This window comes from Macaca nemestrina, chromosome 14 (assembly GCF_043159975.1).
Source record: "Macaca nemestrina isolate mMacNem1 chromosome 14, mMacNem.hap1, whole genome shotgun sequence".
NCBI lineage: Eukaryota > Metazoa > Chordata > Mammalia > Primates > Cercopithecidae > Macaca > Macaca nemestrina.
In genome coordinates this window covers 10,142,202-10,159,812 of record NC_092138.1, presented here as the reverse complement: position 1 = coordinate 10,159,812, position 17,611 = coordinate 10,142,202, and the positions used below count along the sequence as shown (strand labels likewise).

General features: G+C 42.8%; 2 pseudogenes; one reads left to right on the top strand and one right to left on the bottom strand.

Annotated features, from left to right (window-relative positions):
- The first annotated feature begins 835 nt into the window (after nt 1–835).
- LOC112423001 (BTB/POZ domain-containing protein KCTD1 pseudogene) lies at nt 836–1,460 on the top strand (annotated as a pseudogene).
- Nucleotides 1,461–7,570: 6,110 nt separating this feature from the next.
- On the bottom strand, nt 7,571–16,424 carry LOC105498977 (mitofusin-1-like; annotated as a pseudogene).
- Nucleotides 16,425–17,611: the final 1,187 nt, after the last annotated feature.

Below are 17,611 nucleotides of genomic sequence, written 5' to 3'. Positions count from 1 at the left end.
TCTTCTTTTTTCCATAACTTTACCAGGTACTATAGGTGTTACTTGGGCACTTTTCAGAGTGGTCTCACATCTGCGTCAATGACTTTCCTCTTCCTCCTTCTGGATGTAAAGTATTGTTGACTCAATGCTGTTGAACTTACTGTCAACAGCACTATAATTCATGCCTGAGCCAAGCTTGTCTAACACGTATATTTTCTCTGTAAAGCACATCACAGCCTTTCTGCACTTAGGAACACTAGACACCACTTCAGCAGTACACTTGGGGGCCTTTCTTTTTTAAATTTATTTTTGAGACGGAGTCTCACTCTATTGGCAGGCTGGAGTGCAGTGGCGCGATCTCAGCTCACTGCAACTCGGATTCAAGCAATTCTCCTGCCTCAGCCTCCCGAGTAGCTGGGACTACAGGTGAGTGCCACCACGCCTGGCTAATTTTTGTATTTTTAGTACAGACGGGGTTTCACCATGCTGGCCAGGATGGTCTCTATCCCCTGACCTCGTGATCCGCCCGCCTTGGCCTCCCAAAGTGCTGGGATTAGAGGCACAAACCACCGCGCCCGGCCAACTTGGGGGCCCATATTAAACAATTAAATCACTGACAGGCTCCACCCCGGGCGGCCCCAGACATGGGTTTCCCGCGGCAACACCCGCGGCACGCCCGGCGCAGGCGCTGCCCCGATCCCCCGGCTCCAGGGGGCAATGAGGGGGCAGTGGAAGGGGCACTACTCCTCGGGCATTACTTAGAGAAGCCAGACCGGGAGTCCCGGCCTCCCGCCGGCTGTCTCTCTCTCCCGCCCGGGCCCGCGCGGTTATCCGCCAGAGGGACAGTTGGCCCAATATGTCAAGACCTCTGATCACTAGATCCCCTGCATCTCCGCTGAACAACCAAGGCATCCCTACACTGGCACAACTCACAAAATCCAGTGCACCTGTCCACATTGATGTGGGCGGCCACATGTACACCAGCAGCCTGGCCACCCTCACCAAATACCCTGTAATCTGAATCGGAAGACTTTTTGATGGTACAGAGCCCATTGTTTTGGACAGTCTCAAACAGCACTGTTTGTTGAAGTAGGACAGAGAAACTGGTCGTTTTTAAAGGCCCTGTGAGTGCCTTGTTGTGCGTGTGGACCCAGACCTCAGAGAAAGGATTACACTAAGCAGTGACAAATCCCCAACAGAAGAAGTATTTCCAGAGATCGGCGACGTGATGTGTAACTCTGTCAATGCAGACTAGAATCACGATCTAACACACATCGTCAGGTTTCCACTAAGTGGCTACTGTCACCTCATCTCAGTCCAGGTCCTCGAGAGGTTGCAGCAAAGAGGATTTGAAATCGTGGGCTCCTGTGGGGAAGGAGTGGGCTCATCCTAGTTCAGCGAATGCGTCCTTCATAGGGAACTGAGGCAGACGTCCGTCCGTACCCTCCATCACCCAGATAAAGCAAGAGCCCCTGGACTAAACGGACATATTTCTTATGCAAAAAGGAAAACACATACAACTAATAGCTCAAACAACAACAATAAAAAAGGACATTTATGTGCAGTTGGGACAGCAAACCAAGTCCTGGACCTAAACTTGAATAAAAGACACATTTATATCCAATAGAGACCGCACCTGTATTCATATGGGAACAATTGTAATAGTGATATCCTCGAGGTGTTAAAAAAAATTATATATATATGTCAAAAGATAGGAAATGAAAAAAAGAAGAAAAAAAAAGGGTGCTAGCCGCAGTTGGTGGTGTGATGGCCATGAAGTGTCCTGGGCCTCCCGAGGCCTCTGACTAATAAACAAGCCATGAGCGGTGAGGACACAGTCTCCTTACAGTTTCCATTGCCAACAGCCATCCATTATTTCTTTTCCCTTTGTCTTTCCTTTTCCTTTTTTTTTTTTTAAAACAACAATAACAACAAAAAACCTTGAATCAAGTTTCTTTGTATATGGAGGTTCCACCCTCTCATGGGTGTTCAGAAAAACCCTCATGAGCACATTGCATTTGAAAGATGTTAGACACTAAATGCTAAATGTAGTTTGTACAGAAGTCACACTTTTTTGTCCACCTCACAGATGTGAACTTTACTTTGTTTTAAAACTAATCAGTTTTGCCAAGGGGCCAGAATTATTCCTTGTTTGAATTGCTCCCGTTCAAGTCTGCTGCTTTCCTACAATTTTTCAAATTTTATAATGTATTAAATACGATAAACTGTTTAAAAAATAAGGTCTGTGTGAAACACACGTGTAGGGATCAGGCTGGATTAAAATGAAATTTTTCTTTAAAAAAAATTACTGACAAAAAGCACAAAAATGTACAACATGTGACACTAAATAGATGGTGATCAGGACACGGTTACAGTACGACAGTTGAAACAAGAGGCAGCACACTGCCTTGTTTGACCTCAGCTAAGAACTGTGCCTGCAGAAACACATTTTTCACCACTCGGGGCACGCTTGTGAATGACTGAGGAGGCCTGACAATGATTGATTCGGGGGTTACAAATAAATTTCAGCGAGCAGGCAAATTTGGAAGTTTGGAACCTGCAAATAATGAGAGTATCTCATGAAGCCACTAGAGGATGTCCTTTTGCCCAAAAAGAGAATTCAGTCAAAAAGAAGAAATTTTGTGATACAGAAAACAGAAGATTCAACCCAGGAAGAATTGGAGTGGGTGGGAAAGGCGTCTTCAGAAATAAGAAAGTGATAAAATACTCGATGCACCTGATTATACTGAGAAGAGACTTAAATAACTGGTGGAAAATTGTGCTTGGATTAACGACGATTATATATGTATTTAAAACCAAGTTAATAAACAATAGGCCAGGCTTGGTGGCTCACGCCTGTAATCCCAGCACTTTGGGAGGCCAAGGTGGGTGGATCACCTAAGGTCTGGAGTTGAGACCAGCCTGACCAACATGGTGAAACCCCGTCTCTACTAAATATACAAAAAATTAGCCAGGCGCGGTGGCGGGCACCTGTGGTCCCAGCTACTCAGGAGGCTGAGGCAGGAGAATGGCGTGGACCCAGGAGGCGGAGCTTGCAGTGAGCCGAGATGCGCCACTGCACTCCAGCCTGGGCAACACAGCAAGACTCCGTCTCAAAAAAAAAAGAAAAGAAATTAGCTGGGTGTGGTGGCACATGCTTGTAATCCCAGTTACTCGGGAGGCTGAGGCAGAAGAATTGCTTGAACCCGGGAGGCAGAGGTTGCAGTGAGCCAAGATGGCGCCATTGCACTCCAGCCTGGGCAATAAGAGTGAAACTCCGTCTCAACAATAACGAAAAAAAGGGGGGGGAAATAAACAATAAAATGAACGCTATCTCTAGGGAAAACAAAAAGTTGGGGTAGAAAAGGAAATACCAACATAGATAGGCTTTTGCAAAAATCTCAGTGACAGCAGACATGTCTATTACTGTCATAACGTGAGTAGTGAGCACTGTTCTACCAGCACAAGGATGCCACCGTCTTGACAGCACGGGGAGGGGAGTGGGAAGGATGGAAGTCTGTGGTGGGGCTGGGAAGGCAACAGGGGATCTGCAAGTCCAAAATTTTAAGATGCGACAACATAAGCATGTTGTTTGCAGATGCAGCAGGTAAATTCCCCCCAAGAAAAAGCATTCTGGGTTGGGGAAAAGCTGGGGTGGTGTGTAGGACACAGGGTGTAAGAGAATGCTGTATTTTGCTATAAGCATTCTTAGAATATCTCCTGATACATGTATATAATAACTTTCATAATAATAAAAATTGGGGGAAGAAGATGGGTTTTGAGTGATGGAAGAAAAATTGAAGTATCCAGATGATGTAGTAGTCAGGGTTGTTAACAATGTCCTTGGAAAATTCCAGGCTTAGAGCCAATAAACACAAAGCCCAGAATGGGGCTCAGGCAGATTGCCCAGGAGGCTGCAGAGCCGCATTCAGGGTCGGTGGGCCACCATGCCTCTCTGTCACCCTCCATGGAGCTGCTGGAGTGACAGCTTTGGACCCAAGTGATGGACACTATGAAGAGAAAACAAAACCTTCCTGGGTGGGGAAGGAGAATCAAAACACAAGCCCAGAACTCCCCACTTTTAGAGCAGACCCCAAGCCAGGGTCCAAGCCCCCTGGATAAGGAGAGGAGTGGGAAATCAAACTCAGAAGGCAACCCCCTGCTCCCATGCCAGAGGACCACACAGTCTTTTCCACTCCCAGGTTGACCAGTGTAGGGTTTCTTCCATGACAATTACCATCGGACCACCAGGAGTTTCCCCATGGGCTGAGGAAACCCAATGTTTAATACAGACCCTCAACTACACACAGGAACAGAAAACCTGGAATCAATCATTTGAGGAAACAGAAGTAGCCCCAAAGAAAACAAAACTACTAGGGCAAAGAGGAAAGGATTTTCATCATAAGTATAATGAATATCCTGAGAATAGTTTAAGTAGATACTGCATTTTTTAAGTGTTATGAAAAAAAAAATTAACTTATTGAAAATGTTACTGGATGGAAAGTCATTTTTTTCTTAATGTTTTAGATGGAGTCTCACTTTGTAGCTCAGACTGGAGTGCAGTGGCACGATCTTGGCTCACTGCAACCTCCGCCTCCCAGGTTCAAGCAATTCTCCTGCCTCAGCCTCCTGAGTAGCTGGGATTACAGGCACACACCATCATGCCCAGCTAATTTTTGTTTTTTCAGTAGATACAGGGTTTCACTATGTTGGCCAGGCTGGTCTCGAATTCCTGACCTCATGATCCACTCACCTCGGCCTCTCAAAGTGCTGGGATTACAGGCGTGAGCCACCATGCCTGGCCACAGATGGAAAGTGTTGACTGTGAGTTGTCCAGCTTCTTGGTATGTTGAACAAAGAATTTGACAAAACACACAAGACAGAGAAAGAAGAAAGAAGCAATGAAAGTGCAGATTTACTGAAGCGAAAGTATGCTTCAGAGAGTGATAGCAGGCTGGAGCAAGTGGCTCAAGAGCCCAGATTACAATGTTCTTTAGGGTTTTTATTAAGCTAAAAGAATTTGGTAACACCCCCTAGGTGCCCTTTAGAGGCCTCTAATTGATTACACCCTTTGAAGGACTGGCCTACAGCCAATCAAAGGCTGAAGTGGAGACTTCACCTGTGACCAATCAGAGGCTGAAGTGAAGAGTTGGCCTGCAGCCAATCAGAGGCCGAAGTGGAGACTTCTGTCTGGTTATCACAGGAGTGAGGGTGTGGCCTGTAGGCTGCTTAACCTTGCCTAGAACTAGCTGCATCTGCTGTCCTTTTGCTTACGCCTTAACCCTTGGTTGCCCCAACTCCCTATTCTTCCACCTCAAAAATTAACAATGATTGCCAAAATAAAAATAGGCCAGTAGACGAGACCAGTAAATGAGGCCAGTAGATGTGCGATAGCAAAATGGACAAAGCTGAAGATAAAATTTGTAAACTAAAAGATTAAGAAATTACCCCAGAATGCAATACAAAGAAATATGAGAGACAGGGGAGACAGATCCAGAAATTCCAGTGGCCATCTAACAGGAATTCTAGAAGGAAAACATAACCTTCATAATTTGGGCAGGGAGGAGTACTTTCTAAGAATGCTACAAAATCCAAAATAAAAGATTGTCAAATGTGACATTATGAAAGTCAAAATGTTGGTACTGCAAAAAAGAAATGAGCAAAACTAAAACGTAAGTGACAGTCTTGGAGAAAATATTTGCATCATTCATAACATGTGAAAACTTAACGTCAAAAATACAGAGAGAATTTCTGCAAATTTGCTAAAAAAAAGAGAGGGAAGGAACAGAAAAATGCACAAAGAAAATGATGTGAGAGAACAAGGAAAGGTTACTGGCTGGATTTTGATGGAGGTCAGTGGCTGGGCCTGAGGTGTAGGTTCCTCCATGAGGGCAGGGTCTGGTGTGGTGTGAATCTCCCACCGGTGCTGAAGGAGGGAGCACTGGTCTGTCCAGTAGTGGACAGAGAGGAAGAGAGAGGGGCCGGGCTTGAAAGCAATGAGCAGTCAGACCCCCAAAATGGCTTTATTACAGTTCTAATGCCAGAAATTTATTTTTTTCTCAAACCTCAAAATAATCTCTCCTCAGCAAAGTAAATAAATGACATTATTGGCATGTTTTGAAAATCATATTCAAAAGCCACCATAATGCAGTAGTAAATACTTCCCAGAACAAAAGGCAGCCAATGCGGATAATTATTAGGAGCTCAACCATCATTATTATCTCACAGCCCAAAACAGCCAACCTTCCAGCCTTTAATGCACTTACTAACTGGAGTCGGACAGAGGCCCCAAAGTCAAAGACATAGCCTTTAGTAAAAAATAAGAAAGCTCTTTGAATTTATGAGTCCATGTGCCATAAGAACATCCAGAATGTTCTGACAGAGCCTTCAAACTCCTGTTGCCATCGTCACAGTCTATTCTTGTGGGTTACACTCTAATTTAGTAACTGGGGAAGCATCTCCCCGCATGGCTGCCACTCAGAGAAGCTGGGTTTAGACTCATCACTCCGTTCTTTGACATTAAACAAGGGTCGTCATTTATTTAAGAAGCTGCATTTCAGACTTTTGTGTATGGTAGAGTAAAGGTGTTTGTGCACCCATACCCCCTTGATAATTAATGACGAGCTAGGAGAATGGGAGAGAAAAGAAGAAGAAGGAGACAGAAACACAGACTTTTAAAATGAAGCCAAGAGATACCTGTTCATTGCACACAAACATTTGAGGACTGGGAACTGCCTTAGCAGAATGTGTAGAATGAAAACTAGATGCCTACCAAGGACTGATTCATCCTGCAGAACTTGGAAATGCTCAGGGATTGAAGACGCGGGTACCTTGAAGGCAGACATAAGGTGTGGACCAGAACATGGTGGGAAATATAAAAGTCTGCATAAAAACAACCAGGAAGCCTGGACCAGCAGCTGGCTACGCACACATGAATGAGCCAAGGCTGGCTGACACCAGCCAAAGTGCAGAGCAGAGCCTATCCTAAACTGCTGACCCACAGGATGGTAAGCTAACTAAGTGTGTTTTCTTTATTTTTATTTATTATTATTATTATTATTATTGAGATGAAGTTTTTCTCTTGTCACCCAGACTGAAGTGCAATGGCATGATCTCGGTTCACTGCAACCTCCACTTCCTAAGTTCCAGCGATTCTCCTGCCTCAGCCTCCTGAGTGGCTGGTATTACAGGAACCCGCCACCATGCCCAGCTAATTTTTTGTGTTTTTGGTAGAGACAGGGTTTCACCACGTTGGCCAGGCTGGTATCAAACTCCTGACCTCAGGTGATCCACCCATCTCGACCTCCCAAAGTGCTGGGATTACAGGCGTGAGCCACTATGTCCGGCCTCCCTCTCCAGACTCTATTTCCCCTCTGCCACCTGGATACCAGGAGAATTGCTTGAACCCGGGAGGTGGAGGTTCAAGTGAGCTGAGATCGCACCACTGCACTCCAGCCTGGGTGACAGAGTAAGACGCCATCTCAAAATAAAATAAAGTAAAATAAAATAAAATAAAATAAATAAACTGTTGGAAGCTATTAAGTGCAATAGTTATGAAAGTAGAAATGTCGAGTAGAACACACTATTAAAGCTATGAATATGAAAAAAAGAGCTTTGAATTGTTTTGTATGTTCTCTAACTGATCTATTTCTTTGGATAATCTAGTAATTTCTTCTTCCAGATATCCTTGAGTAACAACAACTTGTTGCCACTGGCAAGCAAAAGTGATAGCCATTTCTTGTTGTACTTTGTGGCTGCAGTTTGCACTCCCGAAGCTAGCAAACATCTGAAGTTTCTCAGATGCGTAGTTCACAAACCGCTGTTTAAAGCCTCTTTCCTTGGCACAGGTGCTCCAGGATAGCCTTTCATAAAGATACCAAACTCCATACATACATAATGAAACATATATGAATTGCCAGCCTACAGTTTTCCAAATTACTCCTCCAACAGTGATGCCCATAGAAGTACTAGATGTAAGAGAAGCTAATCCTGTTATGAAGGTAACCATGAGTTCTGTGTGTGATGCATTATCTGGTGTTGCTGGGTTGATAGAAGCAGTGGGAGTACAGGCTAAAGAGCTGGGGAAAGTGAGGCTCTGACAATCCCAGGAGCGCCCTCTGAGCATTTGTAGGAATGAATGCACAAGTGAAGACCAGCCCAGGGAAAAATGGAATACACTGTCCTCTTGAAAATCCGGTCATAACTTGTGGCAATAGAGGTCATAACTGAGGTCAAATTTCTTGCAAGGGACCAGTGTATGCAGTTTATTCTATATGTCAGCTGAAAATAATGGTTTCAAATTTTTAATAATTTCTTGCTAGGATTAAATACTGAGGCATTGTCTTCACTGGTGCATCAATCAACCATATTTCTTCTGATACCATCTTCTAAGTGCTAATTTAAGTCACCTTTATATACTTTCAATCCACTTAGAGTAGGATGAAACTCTGAACAAAATTCATCAACCAAAACAGACAGTCAACAAATCTCATCTGTCCTTGCACATGAAACCTTGTTTGCCATTTCCTTGGTAACCTCCCTGATTTTTTTCTTTTTTTCTTTTTTTTTTTTTTTTTGAGATGGAGTCTCGCTCTGTCGCCCAGGCTGGAGTGCAGTGGCGCGATCTCGGCTCACTGCAACCTCCGCTTTGCCACCATGCCCGACAAATTGTTGTATTTTTAGTAGAGACGGGGTTTCATCATGTTGGCCAGGCTGGTCTTGAACTCCTGACCTTGTGATCCACCTGCCTCAGCCTCCCAAAGGCGTGAGCCACCACACTCGGCCTTCCTGATTTTTTTCTTAACATCTAGTGTTAAAAGGTTCATCTGGTTTGGGATAAAGTTCAGTCTACCAATTTGTTCTTCCCACTCTTCCTTTGAATAAGCTCTTCTCTGTCACTGCCACGTTTATTGAATCTATTGTGTTTTTCACAATATCTAGTCTTGGCTTAGCTCCGATAGTGTGCTGTTTGAACCTTGTTTTCACTGCTGATTGTGAGATACACTCCTCAAAGATTTGTTAAAATTCTGAAACTCCTGTAATCTTGCCTGAAATCCTTTCCCAAGTACTTCACTGCCTTCTGGCATCCCCTGTGGTTTGTGCTGTCTGGCACTAAGAACTGCCTTTGCTGAAATGAAGAATATATGATTCTGTGCTTCTAAAGGATCCACAACTTTAACCTTCTCCACAAATAAATGCAAGCACCTTTCCATGTGCTGTCTGCATACATCTTCCTTATATTCTGGCTCTGATGAAGAGACAACCCAGTGATTATTCAGAGTTAAATTATTAGGCTTGGAAAGCTGCTTTTACCTTGTGAAAAAAATGTTTTTCTGTGTTCATTAGTGTTGATTCAGAGTTTACAAACAAAATGATGACATGAGCATCTAACCAACACTCATCAATCCAGGTATCCAGCTCTGTAGTGACATCTGTGCCTGGACTGTCTACTAAAACCATCTCACCTTTCAAGAGGACACACTTTGTCTTTGGCCAAAACACATGTGTATGACAGCCAGCATCCAAGTCTTTGTCCATCTGAAGGGCTGATGAACTGTCTTTATGCTCTTTTTTCATCTTATCCCTTTGTCATAAAATAGGTTTTATCTCCATTGGTCCCTTAAACACTTAGGAAGCAATTGGTTGTATAGTCAGTCCCACTAGGGAGAGCTTTATACCACAACATTGCATTGATAACAGAGCTTGTCCTGCCAAAAAATGCCACCTTCATTTGTCTCTGACATAGCACGTTACCAATGATAGAAAGCTTGTTTTTATATTCTTGTATTTCTACTTGATTATCCTCAGTAGCTCAGTCAAGTTCTAGATTCTTATATGTTGCTATTTTTATTCCACCTGGATTGGATCTTCAGATCTTGAGCTGAGAAGGGAGATTCACATACTTCAGCAATATGTGATCCTCAGTAACAAACTCCAGTAACTGGTCAAAGATTGCAGTAATTGCCTTCTTATCCAGCACAAAGTGCTTCAGTGGCAAAGTCCCCAAGCTGCCCCATCTTTCCAAGAGATCACTCTGTTAATTTTTTTAAAATCTTTTTTTCTCTTGGTGTTTCATTTTAGATAGCATCCAATTAGTATTGTCTTTTAGGTCACTGATATTTTCTTCTAAACTTTCTGATCTGCTGCAATTCTCATCTAATATATTTTTCAACTCAGTTTTTGAAGTTTTCATCTCTAGAAGTTTGATTTGGATCTTCCATGTCCCTACTTAGCATTTTTAATCTTTTCTCTAGCTTCTTGAACATATGAAATTTGATCAGAATGACTGTTTTAAAGTCCTTGCCTATTCTATCATTTGTGTCATTTTGAAGCTGGTTTTGATTCAATGATTTTTCTTCTCATTATGGACTGTATTCTCCTGCTTCTATGAATGTCTGGCAATTTTTCTTTGAATAGTAGATATTGATGATTTATTTCATTGGTTGTTGACTATTTTTGTACTCCTATAAATATTTCTGAGCTCTGTTCTGAGATATAGTTAAGGTACTTTGAAAGAGTTTGATCATTTCTGGGCTTGCTTTTAAGATTTGTTCATTAGAAGCAGATCTGAATTTATTCTAGGATTAATTTTTCTCCACTACAGTGGCAAGGCAGTTCTTCGTACATTAACTGATGCTCTCTGAATTACAAGGTTTTCCATTCTGGTTTTTGGGAACAGGTGCTATTTTTGGCCTTGTGTGTTCTTTGAAGCACTGTTCTCTTCCATCTTTTGGATCATTCTTCCCCCATCCTCAAAGCATTTCCTCACACATATGTACTGATCAGTGCTCTGCTCAAGATCCCACGGAACTCTCTGCAGGTCTCCAGGGTTCTTCCTCTGTGCAGCTCTCTTCTCTTCAGAACTCTTGCTCTCTTGACTTCCCCAATTCCCAGCTCTGTCTCAACTCAGGAAGACCACCATGCTCCACCGGGGTGCCCCTCCCTGCGCCATGGCCTGAAAGCTTTCTCAGAGCCATAAGGTGGGCAATCTTAGGGCTCACTTTGACGCAGGGCAGCTGAGCCCCCAAGTTGGAGTCTTACCCCAGGAAGGTTCTTGGCTTTACCCACGAAGGAATTCAAGGGTGAGCCAGGGGTATTAGACAGCAATCTTTTATTGAACCAGAACTGTCCTCACAGAGCAGGGCTAACTCATAGGCAGTACCCCAAAGCATCTCTTGTGGGCTGTTGGCTACCCGTATTTTTACCTACTTTTACCCACTTTTAATTATATGCAAAATTAAGGGATGAATTAATGCAAATTAAGGGGCAGGTCATTCAGAACTTTCTAGAAAAGAGGGGGCAACTTCCTGGTCATTGCCACAAAAAGAGGTGATAACTTCTGGTCATTGCCATGACATTTGTAAACTGTCTTGGTGCTGATGAGAGTATCTTATACTAACGAGCACTGGGAGCAACTAGAAGCTGCCTTTGAGCCACCTGCTGTTTTTTGCCAGTTTCTTCACTGCGTCCTGTTTTGACCAGATCCTGGCTTGGTCAGCAGGGTTGTGACTGGAAAGCAAGTCCTCCCAGCCTCCTTCTCAACTGCACGTTTCTCATGCTTCTTAGAGATCACTGTCCTTTGTTGCCTGATGTCCATGCCATGTTGTTCTTTCATGATTTATTTTTGTTGTTTCAAGCAGAAGATTGTTACTCCATTTCAACCAAATGTAAAGCCCTTTAAAATCTCTTTCATTTTACACTGTGTTCTCCAGATAAAATTCCTTTGACTTTCTGCAGTCTTTCTTTGAATAGTAAACCTAAAAATATACTTATTTTTGGATGTTTAAAAGATTTCTCTAGTTATTATAGTGCAAGTTCATTTTTATATTTCAATATCAGGCTTTCATTTTAATAGCAATATTATTGTCTACCTTATACTTACTCATATTACAACTTCTCTCAAAATGCTCTTTGAAGCCGTTTCTGAAGTTGAATCAGGAAATTATCTAGCAAAGGCCAAGAATTAGGATTATGGCTCTATTACAATAATAGAGTGTCACTACCATACTTCTTTATAAGGCAAAAATGTTACCCATATTGTGACTGAAATTCCCATAGTAATGTCTTCAAAAAGTAAAATAATGAGTACTTTAGTATTTTTTAAATTTACACAAGAAATTTTTTTAAAGTGTCATCATTGTTTTCCAGGTTTTCTTGAAGTCCTAATAAAAGAACGTTTCCCATTATTCTACCTGTGTATACTCATATTCCCACTATTTTCCGCCCTTATGGAAATGGCATATTGTCTTTAAGTGTTCTCTTTTTTCTTTCATTATTAGAGTACTAGTAATGATATTCAAAGATTTCCATGACTGAGCCTCTACTGGCTGTTTCACACTTTCTGCTCCACCCAAATGGAGGATTCTAAGGCCCCCTCACAGGACACTTAACTATGTCCACCTCCGTCTTCTCTGTTATCCTCCTGAGATGAACCTCCTGCCACCTTCCAATGTGCGCCATCCAATCCCACCCTTCCGTAAGGAGCCAGCCCCAGTACCAAATCCAGGAAGCCTTTTCAAGATTTCCCTCCACCTCAACTCAACTTTCCCTCTTGGAAATTCCACTGTATTTTGTTTAAACTTGATTTTAACTTTGTTTCAGAGTCTTTTGTTTATATTTCTTACACTGCTAGATCAGTGATTCTCAAAGTTGAGTGTGCATCAAAATCACCCAAGGAGCTTGTTAAGACTTTGCTGAGCCCTACTCCCAGAATCTCTGGGGCCCAATAATTTCTAGCATGCTCTCAGCTGATGCAGATCATGCTGGTCCAAGGAAAACACTTTTCACAACCACATGGTCTAGATCCCTTGAAAGTAGTGTCCATGTCTCATGCATCTTAATTCCACAAAGTATCCAGCAAAGTGACTTGCAAAGCGCTGTTCAATAGGATAGCTTTATCAGTATTGAATTTCTGGACTTCGAAGATGTATTTTAGAAAATGTCGTATGTATTGGCTGGGCGCCATGGCTCATGCCTGTAATCCCAACACTTTGGGAGGCCGAGGCGAGTGGATCACGAGGTCAGGAGATCGAGACCATCCTGGCTAACACGGTGAAACCCCGTCTCTACTAAAAATACAAAAAAATTAACCAGGCGTTGTGGCAGGCACCTGTAGTTCCAGCTACTTGGGAGGCTGAGGCAGGAGAATGGAGTGAACCCGCAAGGCGGAGTTTGCAGTGAGCCGAGATCGCGCCACTGCACTCCAGACTGGGAGACAGAGCGAGACTCCGTTTCAGAAAAAGAAAGAAAAAAAGAAAGTGTCATATGTACAAATGTAATAAAAAAAGTCACAGTTACAATGAAAAACCCAAAAGAATTTTTAAAAGAGCATAGGATCTGTTTATAAGTTTGCTCAGTGAATAAAGCAATGGGGATTGGGGTGAGGCAGGCGCAGTGGCTCACTCCTGTAATCCCAGCACTTTGGGATGCCAAGGCGGGTGGATCACCTGAGGTCAGGAGTTCGAGACCAGCCTGGCCAACATGGTGAAACCCTGTCTCTACTCACAATACAAAAATTAGCTGAGTGTGATGGCACATGCCTATAATCCCAGCTACTCAGGAGGCTGAGGTACGAGAATCGGTTGAACGCGGGAGGCGGACGTTGCAGTGACTCGAGATTGCGCCACTGCCTAGGCAACAGAGTGACACTCTGTCTCAAAAAAAAAAAAAGCCAAGAGGGGGAAGTATGAAGCTGAGTGATTTCCAATATCATATGTACCAAAGTTTCTGGTTAATTATTCCAGTTTTGCACAAAGAAAAGTTTTTTTTTTTTCTTACCATTGCATAGTTCTAGTGATTAGTAGGTTCAGTATGCCTGCTTTGTTAATTATTACTTGGGAAAAATCAATAGAAAATCTGATGTTAAAAAACATCAGATACAAAAGTTAAAGCTAAACAAAAGACAGCCATGCGTAGGGCAGTGGGGATGTGCAGAACTCGGAGGATGAGGTTGTCTGGGTGTGAGTCCTGGTTGCATCTTGATGCCTGTGTGCACTTGGGTGCTCTCCTCTGTAGAGGAGCTCTAGAAATAATCATGCATGCTTCCAAGGGTAAAGTCCTCACAACAGTGCCTGGCATATAGCGTTAGTTAAAAATAAACTAGCAGAGAGTCTGCTTAGGTTAGTCTATGCTTTCAGTGACCATATTTTTCCAACTAAAATTTAGAACAAGAGTGATATTTGGGCCACTTATGGGAATAAAAGGTTATCAAAATAATCCTCTGATTCCTCAGATATTTCTAGAGTTTATAGAATCCAAAGGCAGTATATTATGTAGAAAAAAAATGTTTAGACACTCCAGATTGTCCAGTATCCATATTTGTATATTCTCGGCCTCCATCTTCCATTTTTCCCAAATATCGTATATCTCCAGGGAAAGGAAACCAGAGCATTCTCCTCCCCAATTGAGAGTAGGAAGGAATAACTCACATCTTCATCAGTTTTTCCAGTCTTTATGTGGGTAGATTAATCTAGAATGGAAAGGATTTCATGGTAACGATTGTAGGGAAGTTTAGATGCTATTTTTCCAGAAGGTTTGATCATTTTAGTTTATAAAACAAATAGATTAACAGAAAAGAAAAATAGCTTACTGGCCGGGTGTGGTGGCTCACACCTGTAATCCCAATACTTTGGGAGACCAAGGCGGGTGGATCACTTGAGGTCAGGAGTTCAAGACTACCCCGGCCAACATGGTGAAACTCTGTCTCTACTAAAAATACAAAAATTAGCTGGGCCTGGCAGTGCACACCTGTAACCCCAGCTACTCTGGAGGCTGAGGTGGGAGAATCGCTTGAACCCAGGAGGCAGAGGTTGCAGTGAGCTGAGATCTCACCACTGCACTCCAGCCTGGGTGACAGAGTGAGACTCTGTCTCAAAAAAAAAAAAAAAAGCTCACAAATTTTAGAAATGTGCATATGAGCTTGGGAGTCATACAAAATATAAAAACTCAGGCCAGGCATGGTGGCTCACTCCTGTAATCCCAGTACTTTGGGAGGCCAAGGCAGGTGGATCACCTGAGGTCAGGAGTTCCGGACCAGCCTAGCCAACATGGCGAAATTCTGTCTCTACTGAAAACACAAAAATTAGCTGGGTGTGGTGGTGGGTGCCTATAATCCCAGCTACTCAGGATGCTGAGGCAGGAGAATTGCTTGAACCCGGGAGGCGGAGGTTGCAGTGAGCCAAGATCGCGCCATTGCACTCCAGCCTGGGTGACAAGAGCAAAACTCCATCTCAAAAAAAAAAAAAATAAATAAAAATAAAAACTGAAAGAAATCGCCAGATGGTTGACACTTTTCTACCATCTTGTGGTTACAGAAAGAATCGGGGCTCAGAGCATGGCCAACATCAGGTTATGGCAGTAAGACAGGTTATGGAGGGAGAGAAGAAGAGGCCTGGCTCGCAAAGGGGGTCCTGTTATGTAGATGATGTAACCTCACAGGTTGCAGCTCTCAGAGATAATACGTGGTGAGAGTTTCCTTCAGACCTTTAAAGATGTTGGACTCTCAGTTAATCTTTTCTAGATCTGAATAAGAGAAGGCCTCAGAGGAGGCCTGGCTGCACCGTGCACATTCTGCACAGATGCAAAGTTCCCCAGGAAAGACAGCTTTTCGGGGCTACTTCTGTTTGCAGGCCCTCTGAACAGCTATCTCAAAATACGTCAAAGAAGGATATTTTGGAGTGAAATATTTTTATTTCCTTCACGATCCTCACTGGAACCCGTGATAATCCACATCCTGGCCCTGAAGTTTTAGGGTGGTAGGTAATGTATATAAACAGAATACACCAAAGGACACCCAGAAAACAAGCAGGTAATTTCTCAGCAACTTTACTACTCTTATAACGGGTTAATCATTCTATGGAGAGCCCTGGAATTTACTGTCTCTGTCCTTGTTTCTTATAGAAGCAAATGGAGTTACCAGTAAGGGACTAATAAATTCCAAAAATCACTTAAAGATCGCGTTTATCCATGAGAAACATACCTCAATAACACGTAGGGGCCAAGGGAGGGCTTTCCATTTGACCCTCGCTGAAGTTTCACTGAGAAATTAACCTGCAAAAGGCAGATTCATAGGAGAAAAGCCATACCAATTCATTTAACACGTATACATTGGGAGCCTTCTGAATGAAGACCCAAATTCCCAGTGAGGTACAGAAGCTTATATACCATTCCGAGGTTAGGAGACAGGAATAACAAGAGTGGTCTCAGGAGAATAGAAAAGTCCAGGCAGTGGTTTCACATGGCTAGCAAAAGGAAACTGTAGAAATAGCTTCAGAAACTATGGGCTGATAAGACCCTGAAAAACCAGGGTGTGCTCTAAGCTGGGTGAGACTAACTGGACTCACTGTGGCACGGGATTTGACCTAGGTTTCACCTAGAACCTCATTATACGCTCATTAACATACACATCACACACCCACCAGCACCATGACAGTTCCAGGAACATCCATATTTGGTGTGAAAATGAGTAGCACTACAGTTCCAGAACATCTCCACCTTTTTCCAGGAATCTTCATGAATATTCCACCCCTTAAAGAAACCCATAAAAAGGCAGCCGCTCCAAACCCTTTTGCATGTGACTCTCTCTTGAGTACACCCGCACTCCCCTTTCTTGAGTATACCCGCACTCCCCTTTCTTGAGTGTGTACTTTTCACTTTGCAATACATTTCCGTACTTGGACTATTTTCTGACTCAGCCTTGAATTTATTCTCATTGGGATGGAAGTCCCACAAGCAACTGGGGACCTCCCGCAGTCCACTGATGTCAGTTACAGAAAGAATGGGAGCTTGGATCCTGTTAAAACAGGTTATGGGAGTGGAGAGAAGAATTCCATTGAGGGGCAATAAATGATTACTAGAAAGAATGACTGGATGGGAAACAGAAATTAACTTGTAAATAGTTCTCTTTGGAATTTAAATGATCCTTGGAGCTACTTATTATCTTGAAAAGGGTCTGTTCGGATGTAGTTACATTTTTTGGTCTTCTTTTGTGTAATGGATACGGAGATAACAAGGGAGACAGCAAGAATAATTGTTCTCCTTGGTAGGTTAGCTCAACCTGTATATATAGATATGAGAAAACCAGTGCTTAAAGGTCTCTAAGGGTTTTTAATTTAAAATACTCATTATACCAGGGACCTGTATTTTGGAGTGAAACACTTTGATTTCCTTCAAACACAACCAAAGGCAGAGAAATAGTCCCAAATTATTGACGAGAAGATTAAGTAAAATGGGCAGAAGAGAAAAAGATTCTATGTCTATAATACAGCTACCCTTCCATTACTTCTCACATCTGGCAGAATTAAGATATTTCCCAAGACTGAGACACTCATGGAAGGCAGCCAGCCCTCCCTACGAATCTTCATAAGCTCACTGCAGCTTTCCTGTTGCTGCTCACAGGTACATTCTCTCCCCTGCTTCCTTTTTTTCCTTCCTTCTTTATTTCCTTCCTTCTTTCTTTCCTTCTTCCTTCCTTCCTTCCTTCCTCCCTCCTTCCCTCCTTCTTCTTTCCTTCCTTTGCTGAGTCAAACTCAGTTCTGTGTTATTTCTACAAACATTTTGTTATAAATATTTTCAAACATACACAAAAATAAAGGAACTATATAATGAATCTTCACGTATTTATTACCCAGCTTCA